Source organism: Ambystoma mexicanum, chromosome 5q (assembly GCF_040938575.1).
Source record: "Ambystoma mexicanum isolate Mex_15411 chromosome 5q, UKY_AmexF1_1, whole genome shotgun sequence".
NCBI classification, from domain to species: Eukaryota; Metazoa; Chordata; class Amphibia; order Caudata; family Ambystomatidae; genus Ambystoma; species Ambystoma mexicanum.
Genome location: NC_090933.1, coordinates 427326719 through 427347643, shown reverse-complemented (window position 1 = coordinate 427347643; position 20925 = coordinate 427326719).

The window sequence follows — 20925 nt, the reverse complement described above, 5'->3', positions numbered from 1 at the left end:
TCCCTTCACTTCTTCGCCTCTATTTCCATTATTGGGTACTCAAATTAATATAGTACTCTTCCATGTGAACTTTTTTCCCCTTTGGGGTTTTTTTTGTGTTACATAGTAATTGTAGCCACCTGGCTTTCTCATCCACCTGCCCTCTCCTCCTCCCCTCCCTATTACTGTTCATTAGAACTTACTCTATCATTTGTCTCGTGACCTTTTTGATAGCATCTTGTTTGTCTCTCCCCCTTCCTTCCTTGACTTCTCCTCCCACTTCCCCCTCCAGCACTATTCTGAATCATCGTCAGGCCTAGTATGTTAGTCGCTTGTGTTGTTCCTCTCCTTCTCCGTCATGCCATGCCCCCATGCCGCCCCTCTTCTTGTTAATATTCCGGCACTGCATCAATTGTCGTCAAGCATAGTAATGTAACCACTTGTTTTGTCTCATTGTTCCTCAAACCCCCCTCCCCGCCTCCCTTATTGTTCCTCGCACTTGCATCTGAAATGTTGCCAGGCTGATTTTTATTCACATTCTGAATTGTTTCAAGGACTTTTAATAATGTAGCTGTATTCTCCCATGTTCACTCACTCCTTGAATGCGCTTTGAAATACATTGTGTACAGGCGCTATAAAAATGAACAATCAATTCCATTCTCTCCCTCTTCCCTGCTAAGCAATGCCTCTGCTCTCCCACTCTCTTCATTCCTTTTGTCCTGGCTGCTTGATGACAGTCTGCTTGATATGCCTCAAGGTCTCACACGTCCCTGTCAGCCCCAGCAATTTGTGGGGCAGTTACCTCCATGACGTGGACTTGTGTCATCATCACTGCACTTGGGGAATGACTAGAGAGAGTTGCATCACTCTGCACTTAGCCAAGCATCCACTGACTGGTTGCACTTGAACCACCTCTGAACTTGTTACCACCCTCCAAATACCACAGCCCTCTGAACATCTGTGCACTTACTCCTTCCGATTGCACCATGCAGGTACGGTGTCTGTCTGTTCCACCCTGTCCTCGGTCCCTGCATGATGGCATATTAATGCACTTGTGAAAATATGATGAATCACTGTCCGACAGATTCACTGTTACATGCACTGTTGATAGTGTAGTATAGTTTAGTATGAAATTACTGTTCCTGTCCACAATATTACGGATTTTATGAGCAGGTGTTATTTTTGTACTTGTTCCATGCATCGTTCAGCGCATTGAGACACCTATATTATGTATTGGCCATATATCTGTCTCCTTTGACATTGCATACCATAGCATAGTCTGGTGACTATTTAACATGACATATGGGACAGTTTATGTGACACACAGGCAATTGAATGTCTAGTTTGGCATGGTGGTAGTGGCGTAGTCCCTCTTCTATGTGTTTCATATGGAAACACAAAATGAAATTAGTTTTAGTTCTAAGGGATGCACACAATGTTGCACTTCCATGGACACATTTTCAGGGTGGTTTGGTGGGCCCAGATGATTGGCCCATTGTGATCATTGACTGGCACCTGCAATGTGCCTGGGATGTGTGCACTCCACAGGGGTAGGATGTTAGGTGAAAAATGTAGCCACAAGCTGGGTATGGGCAGCCTCACCACGTGCCCTTTCACCTGCCATGCGCAAGCAGCGCACATGTGGTTGCGGGTGTGGAGATACCACCATGTACACCAGTATGCCACACCATGTTGCAACATTGTGCAGGACACAATGAGCCTGCACACTAATGGTGGCGCATATAGCAACTCACCACCAGAGTGGTCAAGGGAGCATAAACGTGACTTGAGCACTCCCAAACTGCGCTCCACTATGCCCCGAGTTGCAATATGGGCTATGTTATATCTTACCTGTGGTGGTGTTGCAGGGTTTCTTTCGTATTGGCGTCATCATGTAGGTTTTCAGAGGGTATGCACTGACCCCTGTACAGGAGAAAAGTCTGTCATTGGTGTGTATTTGTGTGTGTATGACATGCATGCATGTGCACGGGCATTTATACTCACCAATGAGCCATGCGTTGCCATGCCTCCCAGCATCCAGCGCCCGGTGTTGGGGTGACATTCTGAATATGAAACTATCATGGGTGGACCTTGAATTGTTTTCATATACAGATGTAATTATACCCTTGGCATCACATACAACCTGCACATTGATGGAATGCCAGTGCTTGCAATTGTGATATATGTGCTCTGTCACCCTACGTGGACGTAGAGCTACATGGGTGCAATCGATCTAGGGAAGTGCGCCACCCCATAAAAATCCTGGACCATGGCCTGCCTTACTGCAGGTGTTCTGGGCATGTAGATGTGCCTGAGGACTGAGGGGTGTGCAGTCATTATTGCCAACACCTGGTGTAGGCAGCGTGACTGCGTGGGCTGTGAAATGGCCCCAACTATGGCAGTTGTCTGCTGAAATTCAGTACATTGAGCACCTTTTCCAGGGGCTCAGTGCTTGGGAGCACAGGGTGGGTGATGTAAGGTCATCCTCCCACTCCGTGATGAGGTCTAATATGATATGAGGTGGAAACCTATACCTGCCATAGACCCGGTCATCAGGCATCCCAAAAAGGCTGGTCCTAGGTAGAAAAATCCGGGCCCTGGCCATCCTCCTCCTCCTGCGGTGTCCCACGATCACTGCTGTGACAAATGGTACATTCATTGTAGCAGTATACGCGTGTTTGTTGATCGCGTGGGCTTTTTATGCATTTTTTTGTGTGCGTTGACGTATCTGCCAGCTATCGTGTGGCGTATGTGTTTCAGGATGTGCACATATTTTACAGCGCCGGCGAGCCCTGTTAAATTCCATGAATATGGGTTTTTATCACTCGTATGGCCGTTGCAAGGATTTTACTTTGGTGCATCCCTCATTACGCCCATATTTTCTCTTGTTGTTCCCCATTCCATATGTTCTGCTCCCTTTTTAGGTGACTGCGCAGAACCCAAGGCCCTTTCGCTACGAGGCTTGCGCAAGGCGGTTGTGGTGTCGCAGTGAATTGTTGGACCTGAGCGGGTTCCTCGCAAGTGCCTGGTAAGCCCCGCGCATTGTGTTCCATGAATACACAAACTGGCACTTGCACGCGGTTTCGCATGCAATCCCCCTATTTACCACGCAAATCATTCCATGAATTCGGGCCTCAGTAGGGCCCTTAGGTGTTCGGTGTAAGTAAATAGTTTGGGTTGAGAGATGTTCTTGACTTGCCTTCTGCTTCAAGGGAAAGTAGCATTGGTTGGTTGTGGGGGGGTTACCTGGGGGTGTAAATGGGCAACTACAACAAAACGTCCTATTGAAATTTCTGTTTGGATCTGTCAGGTTCTGCCTGCCTTACTCACATGTGCATTTTTGATTATATCACAAATTGGATACATTTACCAAAGGGTATGCTTGGGAACTGTAATACAAGGTTTTCACTCACCCTAGCTTCCATATACCCACTGTTATCTTAGACTAAGGGGCCTAAATAAGCAAGACCTCTTTTGCAACTTTCCCTTTGATCATTGTAGGTTAAGCTTCTAATATTCATTGTAAGGGGACTCAATTCCCATAATAATAGGGTGCAGTTAACTGCTGTTGCATGTTTTTAGGAGACACATCTAACAAATGCAAATCCGGTGAGATTCGATTTCATACATTTTTCTGTGCAATTGTATGCATCATCAAAACAGGGGATGGTGGGTATCCTTCCAAGCTGCAATGCCTGCTCCACTTTGATAGACTGTAAAAAAGATAAAGAGGGTAGATCCTCTATGTGGTGGATGAACTGAATGGCATCCTCATCGCAATTGCTTAAGTTTAGGACCAAAATTAAGGGAAAAATGATTTCTTCCACTCAATATTGAAGGCACTGGTAGTTTGTGTTAGAGGGCCCATTATTCTGGACGGGAATCTTATCCCATCTCAGAACCCCAACTCGGATGTCTCCAAAGTCTCTGATTGGGGTTCACCCAGCCCTCCGCAGACACAAGGACTTGTATTAATAATACAGGCTCCGATAACTCCTGGGGGCATGCTCACCCAGGGGATAGTGAGTACACATATATTCTCATTTGAACTGTATCTATACAAGATTAGATTAGCTTTTTGTAGGAATGTCCCTTCTTTCCTGCAGGAGTAGCACCAATATTGGAGATATAGGACTATCTGACCACATCGCAGTGAAATGGCAATAGATTTGGAGCTAAGAGAAAAAACCTAGGCTTTGGAAACTCAGTCCTCAATTGCTTAGATGTCTGATGATCAGGGGAAGAATTGAAACTGACATCACGTACTACTTTGCAGGTAACCCAAGGAGAATTTCTGACTAGAACATTAGATAAGATTCCTTTAAACTTACTCAAGGGGTATTCTAATTGATAAGGGGGCACTGAGCAATTGGATTAGATGGAGAAAACGTAATACTCTAATGAGGAAATTAAGAGAACTAGTTATGAAATACAGATCCACCGGCTTGCGCAAGACATTTTGTGAACCACATAATTCATGAATGCAGATCAATGTTTTTTAATGGGAATAGAGCAGAATGTGCCATTTTAAGAACTAAACAGAAGTATTTTGAGAATGGTAATAAGGTAGGCATGATTCTGGCATGGAAACCGAGGACCAAATTTAGATCAGAACAAATAGCAGAGATTAGGAACCAAGGAGGCATGAAGTTGAGGTATGAAGCTGCCAAAGAAGAGGTGATTTGATTATATGTTTGTAACGTCTGCTCCTTCGAGAACCAGGGCTTGGACAAGATAGTGAACATTTTGGACAGTTGGACTCTCCCGAGCATTTTGGAGGACCAAAGAAACCTATTTAATTAGGATATTATGAAAGAGGAGATTTTCAAGGCTATTTCCTCCCGGAAAAACAGAAAGGCTCCTGGTCTGGAAGACTTTTAATCCCTCTTTTAAAAAACCTTTATCAGAAAACTGTAACCCTCCTTTTTAATCTGTTTAACCAACATTATGGAGTAAGGCGGGATAACATTTATTATTGAAGAAAGAAAAGACCCGAATAAGTGCACCCCAAACCTTGCCCTATTGCTGTTCTCAATATGGACATCCAGTTTCTTGCCAAAGTCCTAGCTAATCGATTAGAGGGAGTGGAACAATCTGGATTCATTTTGGAAGGCAGGCATTGGACAACATTAGAAGGTTGTCGACTAAATTGACATCATGCATACCAAAAGGTCATCAGCTGTGATTTTTACCTTTGACACGCAAAAAGGCCTTTGAACTCGCTGTGAATGGCCTTAGCAGTCCTGGATATGTTTTGGGCTTCAAAAATCATTCATACAGTTGGTCTTTCATAAACACTTGAATCCTACTGCAAAGGGTTCAGCAAATTGCTTTCTTTCCATAGGATCCCAGATGTCTACAGAGTCCATGCCTGGTTGCCTGCTGTCATCCCTTATTTTCCCCAGCAGTCAAAATTTTAGCAGGTAAAATAACAGTAGATGATACAGTTCTGGGTAACAATTATGCCTGGTCCTTCTTTTACAAGATTGCTATGTATGCATAAAACATTACTCTCCCCCTTACTGACAGCCACCTTTGTTCACTCTATGCTTCATTGCATTTATTGCAAACATGCCAGGGTGTATCTGGGTTGAAGATCAACTTGAATAATTGCAAGGTGCTAAATGTAAATATGCAGAATGAACAGGTAGCAGTTAACCGATCCTACCCCTTTTTGATGTGCTACATGTGTGTCCAACTCGCTCCCCATCATTCTTCTTTGAATCAAGCAACTTCCCCTACACTATTTAGAGCTATTAAATATGACCTTTGGGCATGGTGCACCCAGGCTGTTTCCTGGTGTAGAAGAACTGCTTCAGTAAAGATGAACATATTGCCTACCACAGTGCTCGCATTTTTCTAGGTGCTCCCCATACTCATGCCAAACAATGCCCAAAAATGGATCCAACAGGATATAATGTCCGTTGTATGAGGGGGTTCACCACATAGAATCTCAGGTGCAGGTTTAAACTGGACAAGGAACAAGGAAGGTGAACAGGGGGATCTCTTCTCATCAAGCTTTCTGGCATCCATGAATTCTGGCTCAGAGACATAGACAAAACAGAAAAAGTAGGCACCTGCAAGAGTCTCTTTAGCAGTCTTTATTGGGTGTAGGTTCAATACATACTTTAGACACACTCTCAAAGATATCATGCCTCTCTCCTGCTTTTATAGTCTTTTTTACACCAAGCCCACATTAGTCATGCTTGGCATTGACAATTGCTGTCTGACGCATAGACTGATAGTCTATTTTAGACCCGGCTGAACATAATTACAACATTCATCAATTTATACCAAAAGAATTTTAATCAAATCACTGTCAATCTCTACTTTTTGAGGTCCTGTCAAGTTTAGTTAGCCCGTATACCGGGGGGAAATGAAAAGTCTCTATTTTATGATGCCAAATAATGCAGCTGGTCCATTCAAATTGGTAATTTCCCTTGCCTTTATCTGACTCCATCATCAATTTTGTCTGCTTCATGCTTCACTATTTCATGTGTCGGTTTCTTTTGCTTTATCAGCATGAGTCAGGATTTGCCCAGACCTGCCCTTAACACTATACAACATTTTGCTTGAGGAATCCATTTTGAAATATCTCTCAGTCCGTCTTATGTATTTAATCCTTCAGGGAGCCATTCATATTTTTTTTTCTTTTTAATTAAAATGATATAGTTTATTTCTAAACTTTTCATTTCTCTACATTACATTCGTTAATATCAGTCTATACATATAAAAATATACAAAATAAATAAAAAATAAAAACATTTCTCACCTTTTATCCTATCTTCATAATATCTCTTTGTCCTTATGACATGTGTGTGATATTTAAAGCACCCTTCACTTCCTGGGTCATTTTAACCCAGATATCAAAGTGCTATGTGCACTTTTTACCTTTAATAAAAGGCAATATAATCCTGATTTCTGCAATAATGGAACCATTGATCTGCCTATCCTGTTATAAGTACTCAGTTAACGGGGCGGGGGTGATGCCCCTATACAAAGGTCTAGAACTTCTTTATATAAAAGTTATATTTTCAAGCCGTTAAACTCAGGATGTTGAGAGAGTGAATTGATCAAACTCTCCGAAGGTTTGGAAGGCAGTTTAAGAGAATGTTACAGAGAAACAATTAAGATATATGCCCTGGGTTCCCTGCGGGGACAGACCTAAAGCTATGTGAGAATCCCCTTTCTTTAAAACCCTAACGTTTTGGGATATTTCAGGGTGACTGTGGTTAACCTTCTTTCCTGTGCCTGCCACCACTGTCCATGTCAATACAGACCTTAATCCTGCATATGAAGGCCAAGCATTTTAATTCTTGAGGGATGGTGGTTGGGGACTCTCATCCCACTTGTTTCTCCAGGATCAAACCAGGCCCTTTGAATCCAGTAAGAATACCAGTCAGTCAATATACTTTATTTTGGTGGTTTGCGGACTGACCAACCGAGTAAGAATACCTTTCGGATTCCCGAAAAGGTACACATTAGATATTATTAATTTAGAGACTGGGTGATAGCAGCAAATAGGTCATTAACTGAGTTTGAAAGTGTTATATTCTCCTTCGATAGCCCTAGTGGCTTAATTTTTAAAGAGTATAAATAACCTAATCCCAAAATAAATAATGTTTTTTCCTCTTACATCAGTACATAGCCTAGAGATTTATTTATTTAATTATTGTGAATTCGTAAGGCGCTTATACATCAAGTAAATTGTGTTTCAAAGCGTCCACAGGGCAACAGGGAGTGAACATGGTAGTGAAAATCAAATAAAACAATGAAAGACGGAGGCGGACCTACTAAGCCTTGTGAGCATTCAGAATGTACAAGTACAAGGAGAGCGAGAAGGGATGAGTGAGTGGGGTAAGTTCTAGGTGTACCAGGAGGGAAGAGCTAGGAATTGAACAGCAGTAAGTGACTAGGTGAGTGGGTGGCTGCCAATAAATAAGTAAATGCAAGCATGTGGGTGCATAGGTCAGTGTGTGCCCAGGTGCCAAGGCAAGTGCTAGGTGAGGGCGGAGGCTACGGCGATTGGTTGTGGTAGGGCCCAAGAGGACATATAAGGACCCTGGTCCCCAATCTCAGAAACCGTGAGTTGTTGTTTATTTAGCAGAAGAGGGAGAAAGGGAAGGAGAAGGTGAAAAGGAAAGTCTTGAGGAGCTTCTGGAATTTGAGGACATTCGTCTCAAGACGAAGAGGAAGGGGGATGCTGTTCCATAGTAGGGAGCCTACTGAGGAAAGAGATTGGCCACCAGCTCTCTGTTTAGCGAAACACTTGACATACAGAGAGTTGCTGCCAGAGGAGTGTAAAGATCTTGACGGAGAGTATTTAGTGAGAGCAAGTTGTAGATAGCGTGGTCCCTATCCCCAGACAGCTTTATAAATGATGCAGAGGATTTCAACTTGATCCTTGCAGCAACCGGGAGCCAGTGGAGAGTTTTAAGGGATGGAGAGATGCGGTCCCTCGGCTTGAGGCCAAGGATAAGTCTTGCAGTACTATTATGGATTAGCAGAAGGGGAGAAAGAGAAGAGGAGGGTAGATTAAGGAAAATGCTATTGCAGTAGTCTAGCATAGAGAGAGCCAGAGCTCTAGAGACATTGAGCTTCTGGGGGAAAGTGAGGAAAGCTAGAATTCCTTTGAGGAGCTAGAGTTGAAAGTCAGACTTCTTGGCAAGGTCCTGAATGTGAGGGAGGAAGGAAAGATAGGAGTCATTAATAGGAGAGAGAGCAGAGATGAGATGAGGAGTCTGTAGATCAGGAGAGGGGACAGAAAAGAGGATATCTGTGAAGACCTGTCTGGAGGTTGTGCTAACTCAGGTGTATGCGATAGGTAGGCCAGGGTTATTGGTCAGGATATCTTTTTTTAGCTTTTCTCTTCCAGGTTTCATGAGGGAGGGAGGATAGGTGATTGTGTAGCAGTTAGAGAAGATAAGCGGAGTATATTTGGAAGAAGGAAGAGGACTGCGCAGCACAATTCGAGCACAGGCGACCCAGTAGCCAAGGCAAACAAGAGAGCAGATGCAGAGGGAATATTTTAGTACTGCAGATAGGTGCAAGGATGTTAAAACACACACACCAGGCTTCGAATTTTACAAAATGGACACAAAATGCTGTTCAACAAAGGGGTGCAAGGATGTTAAAACACACACACCAGGCTTTGAATTTTTCAAAATGGACACAAACTGCTGTTCAAGAAAGGGGTGCAAGGATGTTAAAACACATACACCACTCTTCCAATTTTGCAAAATGGACACAGAGTATGTTGAAAGAGAAATAAATGAGGTTAAGTAAGGCAAGGAAGGCAGAATGGTCTAGGCACACATTGGTTCTGTGGTGATTGCAGTTAGTGGAGGAAGTGACAAAGTTCAGCCATCACTCATGGGTATTTGCAGGTTGCTTGGGTTGCAGAGGCCCACAGTTCCCTGTGCAACAGGCTGCATAACTGGTGTTTTTTCAGGTGGTGCAGCGGGGCAGCATCAAAGGTGGGGGCCCTACAAGCCTGCCTTGGCCCATATAGGCTCACACAGGGGCCTAGTTGTGGGCCTTCAGTGGGGGCTGGCGATCTCCTGCTGGCTCCCGTGATTGTTTTGGGTAAGGCACCAGCTGGCCCAATCACTGCAGGGCTGGAGACGCACACCAGGCATTCAGGTGCAGGCAGACAACATCGGCCATGATGAAAGGTTGCAGCCAGGCCCTGGAAAGCAGAGCCCAACAGGGTTTTTCAAAGTGAAATGCACTAAATATGCAGCCAAAACAGCTGAGACTGCGTAGCCCTTACCGCTGATGATCTAGTACAATTGCAAAGAAAAACAGAGCTCGCTCGCCGTAATATAGAAAATGTGAGTGCTTCAGCCCATGATGCCTGGCAGGGTCCACCTTTCTTACTAGATGTTGCTTTTTACTTCCTCTGCCTCCGCCTCATGGGGACGAAGGCAGCAGAGGCTGTTACCCCCAGGCTGGCGGCAGAAGAAAGATATTGGGTATTCCAGATAAAACGTGTTTTCCGGGTAAGAACTTAGTGCAGCACATGATCCTCACAATGTTCTCTGTGGCTAAAAATACTCCAGTATACCTTTGAAAATCAAGGCATATCTCTGCACATGAACACTGGTTAGGCAAAATGTGGTACCTGTTGATATGTGAGCAAATACTCTATGATATCTATGAAAATTGAAATAGTTCCTTTACTAGATGGAGATGTTTTTGGGACTTTGTTCAAACTAGTAACAAGGACTGTACATGCTCGACTCATTTCAGAACTCTTGGTGTCCTGTACTGTTCTTAATATTAGGTCTCTCCCTTGGAAAGCTGCAGATGCAATCAGTGGTTGCTAGGAGGGATGAAGTTGACCTCAGATGTGAATTTATTTGAAAACCTGTCAGGATTCCGACATTCCTTTAATGATTCGATAGCAGATACAGGAAAGGGTATTTAGTTTATGCTGGGGGGCTTATTTTTTCTTTTTTTCTCATTTAGACATAATGTAATGCCCTTTTCTGTGTGCAGCTAAAGTTTCTTGGTGAATATGCATGAGGATATAAGAAATGTTCCTCATGTTGTTGGAAATCTTAATAAAAATACTTGATTATAACAATAAGTCAAAATTTCAAGCCTCCCGCAGTAATCTTCCCTGTCCGGTGAAGTAGAGGATCCTGCTTCCATGGGACTGCATCTGCCCACCTTAAGGATAGCACCACATTGCACATCCCAGAATGGAACCTATTCACCCCTAAGGACCTCTGACAAACTATAGGACAGACAGGAATGTCAGCCATGGGAGCCAGGTCTTGGAATGAATTACCAAATTATATTAATGAAACTGCAAGTTTGTCTAGTTTCAGGGCACAGTAGATGCATCATCTGTTCGGATAGGAGTAGCAATGGCTTCTGCAGAAGCTGTGTCCAGTGCCTCATGTGGACTGGTTTTACAGGGATGCTAAATAAATGTTTGAATGAATGGATACGAGAATAAAATGAGAAGCAATTTCAGGGTGTCCTTCTTCTGCCCTCCGGGCCCTCTTGGTTGCCTACTCGCCCCTGTCACAATATTTTAAAACATGTTGCTCCGTGCACCAGCCAGAGGCACAGGTTCACTGGGTTTCTTTGACACACTTCTCCCTCGAAATATGTTCCATATTAAAGAATGGATATGGGACACTACAGGGAGCAGAGCAGGCTTTTGGATTGCTGACATTTTTATATTAATGAGGTATATAAGTGAGTGGGTGAGGGGTCTGTTAGCGATCGTGAATGGTTTAAGTGCAGGGTGTCGAACGACCTAACACTGTGTGCCTGTGCTGTTTTTTAAAAAGGAGAAAGGTATGAGTTTAGTGCACAAGCTCTTAAAGTTCGCGGGAAAATTGCTGGTGCCCATCTCTGTTTGCGTCTTCTGTCAAATATTTCGGTTTCACTTTGGATCCCTGTCTTTCTTAGTCTCGTGTAAATTCTGTCAGCTGTTTTCTTTGACAGCTGTTAAACTTTTTGTTTTTGTGATTCATCCAAGCCGTAGTGCTTTCACTGGTGGACTTGTTCTCCCTTAAGCCACCCATGCACCCCACAAGGCAGTCGTGTGGCCAGGCTAGTTGTTGGGACCAGGAGGTTTGGCAAGATCTACCTGCCTGGAACAGTTCCCTCTCCCCAGTATTCATTCTCTTTATGTATCCTACTTAGTAGCAAGTGTTGGGCTATATAAATCGGGATTATACAATTACTGTGACCTTTTTACTTCGACCCCCCAAAAATTTCGACTTTTTAAATTTCGACCCCCTTTAAACCCTATATATATATGTGTGGGGGGAAGGGTATAATGTATAATACATGTCGGGGGTATGCAGGCTTTCCCCCGCACATATATGGGGTGAAAATGGGCCCGAAATCAAAACGAATCGACATTTTGGCATTTTCGCAATAAAACAGGTCACAGTAATTACATAGATCCTATATATCCTATACATAAATATATTTATACTTACATACATTCAAACATACATACATACACACGTACAAGTTTGAACATGTTTTGCCTTCTGCCTCACAGCAGTAATCAGCAAGCAAATGAACTGCTGACTGTTCACATTCTGAAGCTAGTAATACAGAAGAAACATAGTCCCCTCTTTTGGCCCAGCTACTTAACTTGCACTCTTCATAGAAAGGTGCTGATACAGAGTTCTCAAAACATGTTGTGAAAGCCCTGGCGTTGTTAGTACAAGTCTCACTCTGAGTTTGTTGATATGCTGCCAAAACGGAATTAGCATTCCCACCAATTACCGGGATATTAGGGCCGACGGGAATGCTGGTAACTCCCCATTCTGTGGAGTCCCAAGGCCTCATTACACGGATGGCGGTAAGAGATTACCGGCAGCGGTAAGGGCACCGGTAATCCCCTACCGTCGTACTATGAGGTCCCTCAGCGGGTCCCGTCCTTAACATGTGGTCAGACCACACGTAAAGGAAGGGATCCGCTGAGGGACTTCAGAGCAAATAACGGTACCGCAAATTGTGGTACCGTTATTAGCTCTTTCCCCATTCCCATTGGGCCCTATGGGGGCTCAAATGGGAATGGGGAATGGTATTTGGCATGGGGATTTATCGGGTCCCCAAGGGTCCGAATGACCCGGTAAGTCCCCATACCGCCAACCCGGACCCAGAAGGCGGTAAGGGGTAGCCATGGTGCTAATAGCACCATGTCTACCGCCTACTGTGTAATGAGGCCCCCAGACTCCATGGAGTGGATTGCCGCAATTACCGGCACCAGTAGTACAGATGCTGGTAATTGCAGCATTTTTTGGCCAGTGGGGGCCTGATCTACAGGCAGGTCAGGCAAGGAGGTAGAGACGTGGCCAGCCACCGGCAAACTTGTGTTTCGCTGGATGGAAAAAATGCCAGTGACGGAATTACCAGCAATTTTACAGGCCTCTTTTCCGGACAGGGGAAACTGTAATGAGCCACGTGTTATTGTCCATGTGTGTATGATGTTATGCTCAGCTGAACCTACCAGCAAATACTGGTTGATTGCTTCACAGCTGGCATAGAGCAATCTGAGATCATGGACAATGAGTTTTACTAATTAAAAGATATAGCCAAATCCAAGAACAGCCTAAGTGATAAAGGCACGGAGTCAATCTTAGACACTGGCACGCAGCTTGCTTTTTATGCGTGGCATCCGTAACATTCGCAGTTCCTCAAGAAAGTCTTACACATTATTTGCACACAAAACAATCAAATATGCGGCCTTTTCAGTTGCCAGGAAGAGCTCCGAACACAGCAGAGCGTGGTCACATATGGTCCTGCGCGCCAGTGTGCGCATGTACGCACCAAATCTGCTCCCTTAATGAAAAGAACTGAAGCACCATGTTTTAACTCTAATGCTAGGATATGGTCATAACCTATGACTTTAAAGTCAACGTTAGACATTGCTCTCAGGTTTTGAACAGTATCCTTCCTCCGCATGTTTACGAGTTGTTGAATTTAGAGGGGCCCGTCAGGTCTGATTCTGCGCGCTGGCACTTCCAGCCAGTCTCTCTCGATGCGGCTTTCCTAAGTGATGTGAGTTACAGCCCTGTGGTCAGGCGAGGGCCCCCAGCCGGCAGCAATGAATGGAAAACCCATGGTCCTGGGGGCAAGTTCATCTTCAGGGACCCTTTCGTGTGAAAAAATTCCAAACCGGTATTAAATGTGCAATTGTTTGCGTTGTTAGCTGTGATGAGCCACTTGCATATTAGAGCCAAGCGCCCAACACAGCTCTCACCAGCTGGTTAGTTCATTTGTGAAACTGAAGGTCAACTAAATAGGCCTCCAAAGCTCTTACTTTGTGTGATAGGCAAAAAAAATGTTTTGTGAAACTGAATTATGTTCACATAATACAGACATGCTGCATGCCTATTTGAAATTCCGAAAAAAACAAGCACCCTTGATGAATAGAGCCTTACAGGCTGAGGGTGGGGTCGTTATCACGTGATTCCTCGTGGGCCATAACTTAGTGGCAGGTCGTTATTCCAAGTGATAGTGACCCCTACTGAGGTCTGTAAGGTTATGAGCACCTGCTGGTGGTAGTAATAGCTGTTTTGTAGTTTTAGTGGTGAGTTTAAAAATGATGATTTAAGAGTGAGTATAGTAGACAAACTAAGTTAGTAAATTAAATGTGGTTTTGCTTTGTATTAGTTGAATAACAAGTTGACTTCATAAGTTAAACATTTTTTTTTATTTGTTTGTATTTGTTTGTAATCTATACAGATTTTTTAACAAAAGAACACTCAGGTAGCAGAAACACTTCGACACTTCGTCCGTCCGGCGAATCTGCACAAAGGTGACTAGAATTAGTTCGAGGATGCAGGTGGAACAATAGTTCGGGTCTTCGAAGGCAGGATCACATTAAAGATGTGTTGCATGATGTTTATTGTGGCGAGCTGCCATGACTGTTTGTCGCCGCCCAACAATTTGTTCCAACAGGTTTCCATTTGTAATTGCAACTTGTTTAAACCGGAACAGGGTTACAGAAGCACGCATCGGGCGTCATGTAAAAGCAAACGATTTCTCTTTAGGAAAGTGAAAGCGCTTTTCAATGTTTTTATATTTCTCTTTCGTGTGTTAAATAGCATGTTGCAGCAAAACCAGTAGTTATTGACTGCACACTAAACATCCTGATTGGCTAAGAGGAGGTGAGTAACGAATGACATACGCTAATATTATTATGCCCGTTTCACAGGTGAACAGGACATCCGGACACGGCTAGTTTTCTTGCATTCTGTTACTTTCCGCTCTACTATGAAAAGCAAAACGAAGGGTACGAGACTGCGGAGAAACACACAGCGCTGTGCGCACCACTCAGAAATGACGTAGGGCATTGTTCGTTTGCTAGATGTGCTGCTGTTTCATATACCACCTTGCAAATCCAACTGAATAAATAGCTCATCCACTATTTTAATTTTACTCTGCATCTGGAGGTACAAATACCACAGGCCGCTCAGGTTGTACAAGTTGTGCAATGTCAGGTGTGAGCAGACTATCCGTCCACATTTTTCTTTTTCCTTTTCATTCTGGTACCTATTTTCACAGGATATGGGTTTTATCCATATTCGTAGAAGATGAATTGTTCAACTGCATGTTTGCAGATTATGGGCAGACGCACCCACACACCACTGACTGCCAGCACAGCGAGCTCTGGATGTGCGAATGCGCAGTCTGCTTTCTATGTCCAGCGTTCGCTGTGCTTATCCAGGAAGTGGAGTATGGAGTGGCAGTGACGATGAGCAGATTTGGAAACTGGGGCTATTAGGAGCATGGGGTGTTTAGGGGGTATTGAGTGGGGTTAGAGGACTTGGAGGGTCGGTTGGGGGAGTACAGTCACAGGACATCCTGAATGCTGGGTCTTATGGCAGGGGTCATGAGGATTGGAGCCCCCCCATTCAGTATAGAGACGGGAGGGAGGCGGGGTAGCGAGATGGGTATGGGGTAAAATCCCGCATTAGCAAGGACAGTGGGCTGGGAAGACAGTGGATTCGACTTTGGGGGGTTTGATGGGTGAGAAAGTCAGAAAGGGGTTCAGTGGGTGGAATTCGGTGGGTGGGTGTCCCAGGATTGGTGATTCGACAAGATAACATTCAATCAAAATGCATAGAACTAGAATATGTAGATGTTATGGGTGAATGAGTGAAAACAAACAATGCAGGGATGTGGTTTGAGGGGTTTTATATCCCTGCCTTAAACTGCCACATAGGGTCAATCAGTGGTCAATCTTTGCTTTTTAGACAATATCACTTTACATTTGATGATTTGTAGCCCCAAGCTTAGGGCAAAAGCTAACCTACAAGTCCCAAAATGCAACCTGCTGTTGACTCTACAGAAGGTCCTGGCTGGGAGGTGTCATGCATGTCATAAAGCGGTTACTTCGAGCTGCGTTTTTTGCTTAAATCCTGAAAAATGTTCTTCCCTTAATTCCTAGGAAATGTAAAGCTACAGCTGTCTCTTCATTGGTTTCTGTCCGATTGTACACCAGTAAGATAGCTCAGCGGTTAAGTGCCCAATGCTGCGATCTGTGTGTGATCTGCGGGTTGCAGGTGTGAATCCGACGAGGCCAACTCAGCCTTTTTATTATCATTATGGTAGTTATTGAGAGCGGCCCTAGCTTCGGGAAGTAACTAAGTGCTTTACCTTCATAGGGGGAAGAGCATAGTGAGGAAAGCAAAGAAAAATGGTGCGGGGAGCTGACAGGGCAGGGCGAGGGTGGGCAATTGGCAGCAAGAGATCTTCAAGCAACCCGGTGCAGAGACGGTGTGGTGCAGATCACTGAGTCTCAGGTAGGGTGGAGAGTGGAGGGTGTGTGAACCTAGGTGTCATGGAGGAGACATTCCTTGAAGAGCAAGGTTTGTACTCTTTTCTGAATGTGATGGGGGAGTCTGATGTTGACGGTGAGGAGGTTCCAGAGCCTTGGGGCATAGGCAGAGAAGGCCTGTCTTCTGGTTATTTCCTTCCTGCACCATTGGAGTTCAAGTCTGCACATTTCCTTACTTCTGATGGATTGAGGGCCTCCAGAGATCCTGAGTTTCTCAGAGAGGTATCTTTTGGATTTCAGGGTGACCGCCTTGTAGATAATGGATAACAGGATTTGAAGATGGTACGGGCTTGCAGCGGGAGCCAGTGCAGTTAGATGAGGGATGGCGGGATGTGGTTGAATTTGCAGAGTCCTTTGATGAGTCGTGCTGTGACATGCAGGGCACATCTCAGCCTTTCATCCATCTGAGGTCCATAAATGAGTACCAATTTTGGTTGGGTGATGATTGTATGTAAATATGTTCTATGTACAGCGCTTTACTGAAAGCGCTATATAAACAAGTCAAGTAATCACATGACTATCGAAATTCCTGTATGTATGTGTCCCTACATTATGTATTCATGGGTTGCAGATTAGCTAGAGTGCTGCAGCATGTTTCCTCCTGGTGATCTCTTGCTGGACTCCTGGCCGTGCTCCATTGGCTGCCTCTTCAGGAAAGTATTCACTGCAAGGTTGTACGCCACATACATTGAGCCATTCATAAAATGAGTGCCACATTTTAAAAGGAATACATTCATGCTGTAAATCGCCGTCCAATCATGCCAGTCGTAACACTAATCTTTGATGTGTTGTGTTGATTGTTCCTCGCTTTCATAGCTCTGTATATGAAGCCGTTCCCTAACTGTGCTCGGTCTGGCACTTTGGCCTTTCTCTTACAATTCACTGCCTGCCACTTTAAGACTTTTCATTTTCTACACTGGTTTGTGCTTTCTCCCTATTGTCTGTCCTCAGCTAGTGCTGAGATGCCTCTCGGCAACCATGTGATGTATACGTTTATACCAATACTGCTTGTGGTTCTATCAGGCTATCCATCGCCAAGTGGGTGAGACGCCACCTGCCATGCCCGCCAGGCCAACATCACCCTTCAAATCAGTTGCGTGCATGCCTGCATTTCTGTTAGAGAAATCACACCTCACTAAACTGCACAGTGGAGGTATAAGTAAATAAATAAATGAAACCACAGGACAGGCACAACATCTGATATCTGCCACCAGACAATATGGTAGCTATGGCGCGGCAGATATTACATTAATTCATGCAAATGAAGACGTGAAGGTGGCCAGTAGTTTCTCAACATGACTGACCCCCAACATTTTCTCACGCAGGTGCACAGCCCATTATTGTCCTGTGCACAGGTGTGCAAGTTTGTTTGGTGAATAGAATCAGAACGTCCTGTTTTACCTGCAATGATTTCAGGGGAAATTGAAGAATCATTTTTTAATCTATGACTTTGGGCCCGATTCATAGAAAAGTGTGCAAAGATCCCGCCAAGTTTGCACAGTGAGAAGGACTTTACATTCCCCCTCATGCATGCGGCACCTGTGCGTAATACAGTATTCATGGATTCATTCCTGCAAAGTAACCCTATGTGCAAGTCACAGCCTGAACGATCCTGACACGCCCCCCGCCCATGCAAAGCAAGTGTAGCCACTTATACCTTCCTGTGCGGTGCGCACACCTCATCTGCAAAGTCATGCACCCTGGCAATACTGCATAAGGACCCCAAACCTAGGCAGCATCCCGGCTATACTGCCTCAGGTCCCCCGCAACCCATCCGAGCACCCCAAGAGGATGCGTACATGATTCTGTAACGCACCCTGTAAATCTGCGTGTGAACTCCCCTAAATCAGACCTGCACCCCGCTACTCTGTGTACGCGCACTCCAATCTGCGAGCGGCACCTCATCTGCATATGCGTACCCCTAAATGGCTATGCTTACGTACCCCTTTGTGCACGGATTCCTATGTGTGCAGAGCTCACCACTGCCTTTCACGTAGCGGTCAGATCGCCAGCTTTGCATGGTACACATCGCAACTTGAGGTTGCGCGGTCAGATCCTTGAATTCAGTTATGCCTGAGCTTCACTTGACCTTGACCTTGACCTTGCATTGCCTGTTCCTTATCACGCCCACGTTATTCCTCGTTCTTCCTCATTCGCTGCAAAACATTGGGAATATGTATATTCCGCACCCTATTTATTTCTTTGAGTAGGCCCATCCCACACTCTGCAAGGAGTCTTGCGCAAATTGCTCGACTGCATGCAGGGGCGTGCCTGGCCTGCGCAAAGTCTCTGCAGAGTACAGATTAGTCACGCAAAGTCGATTCCATGAATCAAGAAAGGAGTTTTGCGTGCTGAAAAGGGCCCATACCCATAGTCGCTTTTCAACACGTAAATAATTTTGCATGCACAGATTTTCAGCAAGTGGAAAGTGATAGATTGTAACGTGTGTTAGGAAATATACACTCTTTGGGATGCACGCCCAGAGGTTAGCCTTGTACTCCCTGTAGCACCTGTTTATTACAGCGCTATGCGACGCAAAATCGTTGTAAAAAGTGTTATATCATATTAATTATATTCAATAGAAAGTTATTGGCGTGATAAATAATGCAATAATGCGAATGTTGCCAAAATGAGTGCATGGCATGTAAAAAGCAATTTATGAATATGAATGAAGACAAGTTGCAATGCACATAGCTTCCCATAGAACAAATACAACGGCAATACTTAAACAAGAACGAGCTTGGAAGAAACTTACCTACTAAAAAGTCACAGACAGCTAAATTGCATAGAAGGAAATAACCGGGAGTTCTGAGGCTCTCCTCAACGAAAAACGTCACTATGACCAGAGCATTTCCTAGCACTGTAAAGACACCTATCAGACAAAATATCGCTACCAACATGACAGCGCTTAGAGGACGATGGACGCTTTGATCTGTAGAAAGTGGTAGAGCTGAATTGACTGCTGCGGAGATCGAAGAGTTAAAGACGAACGCCACAGTAAAGCCGACATTAACATCTGTGTTTGACATTAAACCGAAAATAGTTTTTAAAAAGAACTTTAAAACACGTTAGCACGCTTCCTTTTTTGTTCTTCTTGTCCTCTCGCGGTTTCAGTTTGACCTCTGAACGGTGTGGGTCAGGGTGCTGCGAGGGGTGTTTGTGCTTGTCGTGTCGCGTGGCAGCATTGTTTTATAGCCCCGGCAGCAGGAGCAATTAGAGGACCACTTATTACGTTGGCTCTTCACAATCTTCGTCTAAATGGCATCATGAGAATAGCGGCCATTTAAGGATGAAAACAAGCCTAACGCAGAGGTGTATTTTTCAAACGACACTCTGGAATTGGTCACATGGTTATATCAACAGTTGCTTAAAATATACTCAGCAACGTTACGCACAGGTCAGCAGTGTTGAAATCATTTAAATGATATAGCAAAAAGGGAATGATTACATCATAACGCTTACACTAAAAAGACATTTATTAAATGATGTATTCAATTTGATTTAGTAAGATCGCTTTTGTAATGTTTTCAGCTACTTTCTGACAGTGTTTGTCACTATGTGTAACCATGCCCACTGTTACTTGATTTTGTAGTTTAAAACTGTTTTCAATGGGACTTTCCCATTTAAAACCATTTGTGTAAATCAGGCCCAAGATACCTGATACTGTCAGGAATCATGGATTGCTACCGTTGACAGTTAGCTCGTTGGATTTATGCAAGAAAGGAGATCTTGTTGAAAAGGTGAGACGGTCTAGACTAGGTTCTAATGACATTTGAGATATTGCAGTTAACACTTTAGTAAATATCCTTCTTTTGATGCATATTTTGCAGACCAGTGTGTAATGAACCCATTGAGAAGGAACAGCAGAATTATGATGGAAGCTGGGATTTGTATACCCCTACTGCACATCAACCCCTCAAGTCCAGACACCACCCACCAGCCCCCTTCACCTCTGACACCAGTACTGGCAGCCTCCTCAAGTCCAGACACCACTCACCAGCCCCCTTCACCTCCGACAGTACCCCAGGATGCCCCAAGTCCAGACACCACCCACACAGCCCCCGGATAGTGCACTCCCCTCCCAAAACTGACCTCACCTCCAACACCACCCCAGGCAGCACCCTCAAGTCCAGACACCACCCACCAGCCCCCTTCACCTCCGACACTACCCCAGGCAGCCCCCCGATATTACACTTCCCTCCAGACACTGCCCTCACCTCTGAAACCACTCTAGGAAGCCCCCTCAAGTACAGACACCACCCAAGGCAGCCCTCTTCACCTCCAACACCACCCCAGACAGTCCCCCCAATAGTACATTCCCCACCAGACACTGCCCTCACCTCTGACACCAACTCACGCAGCCCCCTCAAGCCCAGACACCATCCCAGGCAGCCCCCTTCACCACTGACACCACCCCAAGCAGCCCACTCAAGTCCAGACACCACCCACCAGCCCCCTTCACCTCCGCCACTACCCCAGGCAGCCCCCCAATAGTACACTCCTCTCCTGACACTCCCCTCACTTCTGACACCGTTAGGGAGAATTCTCAAGAATGTGCTAATTTCCCTTACCTTTTGAGACGCCCAGCAACTTTGCTGGATTTCTAGGATTTTAATTTTTAC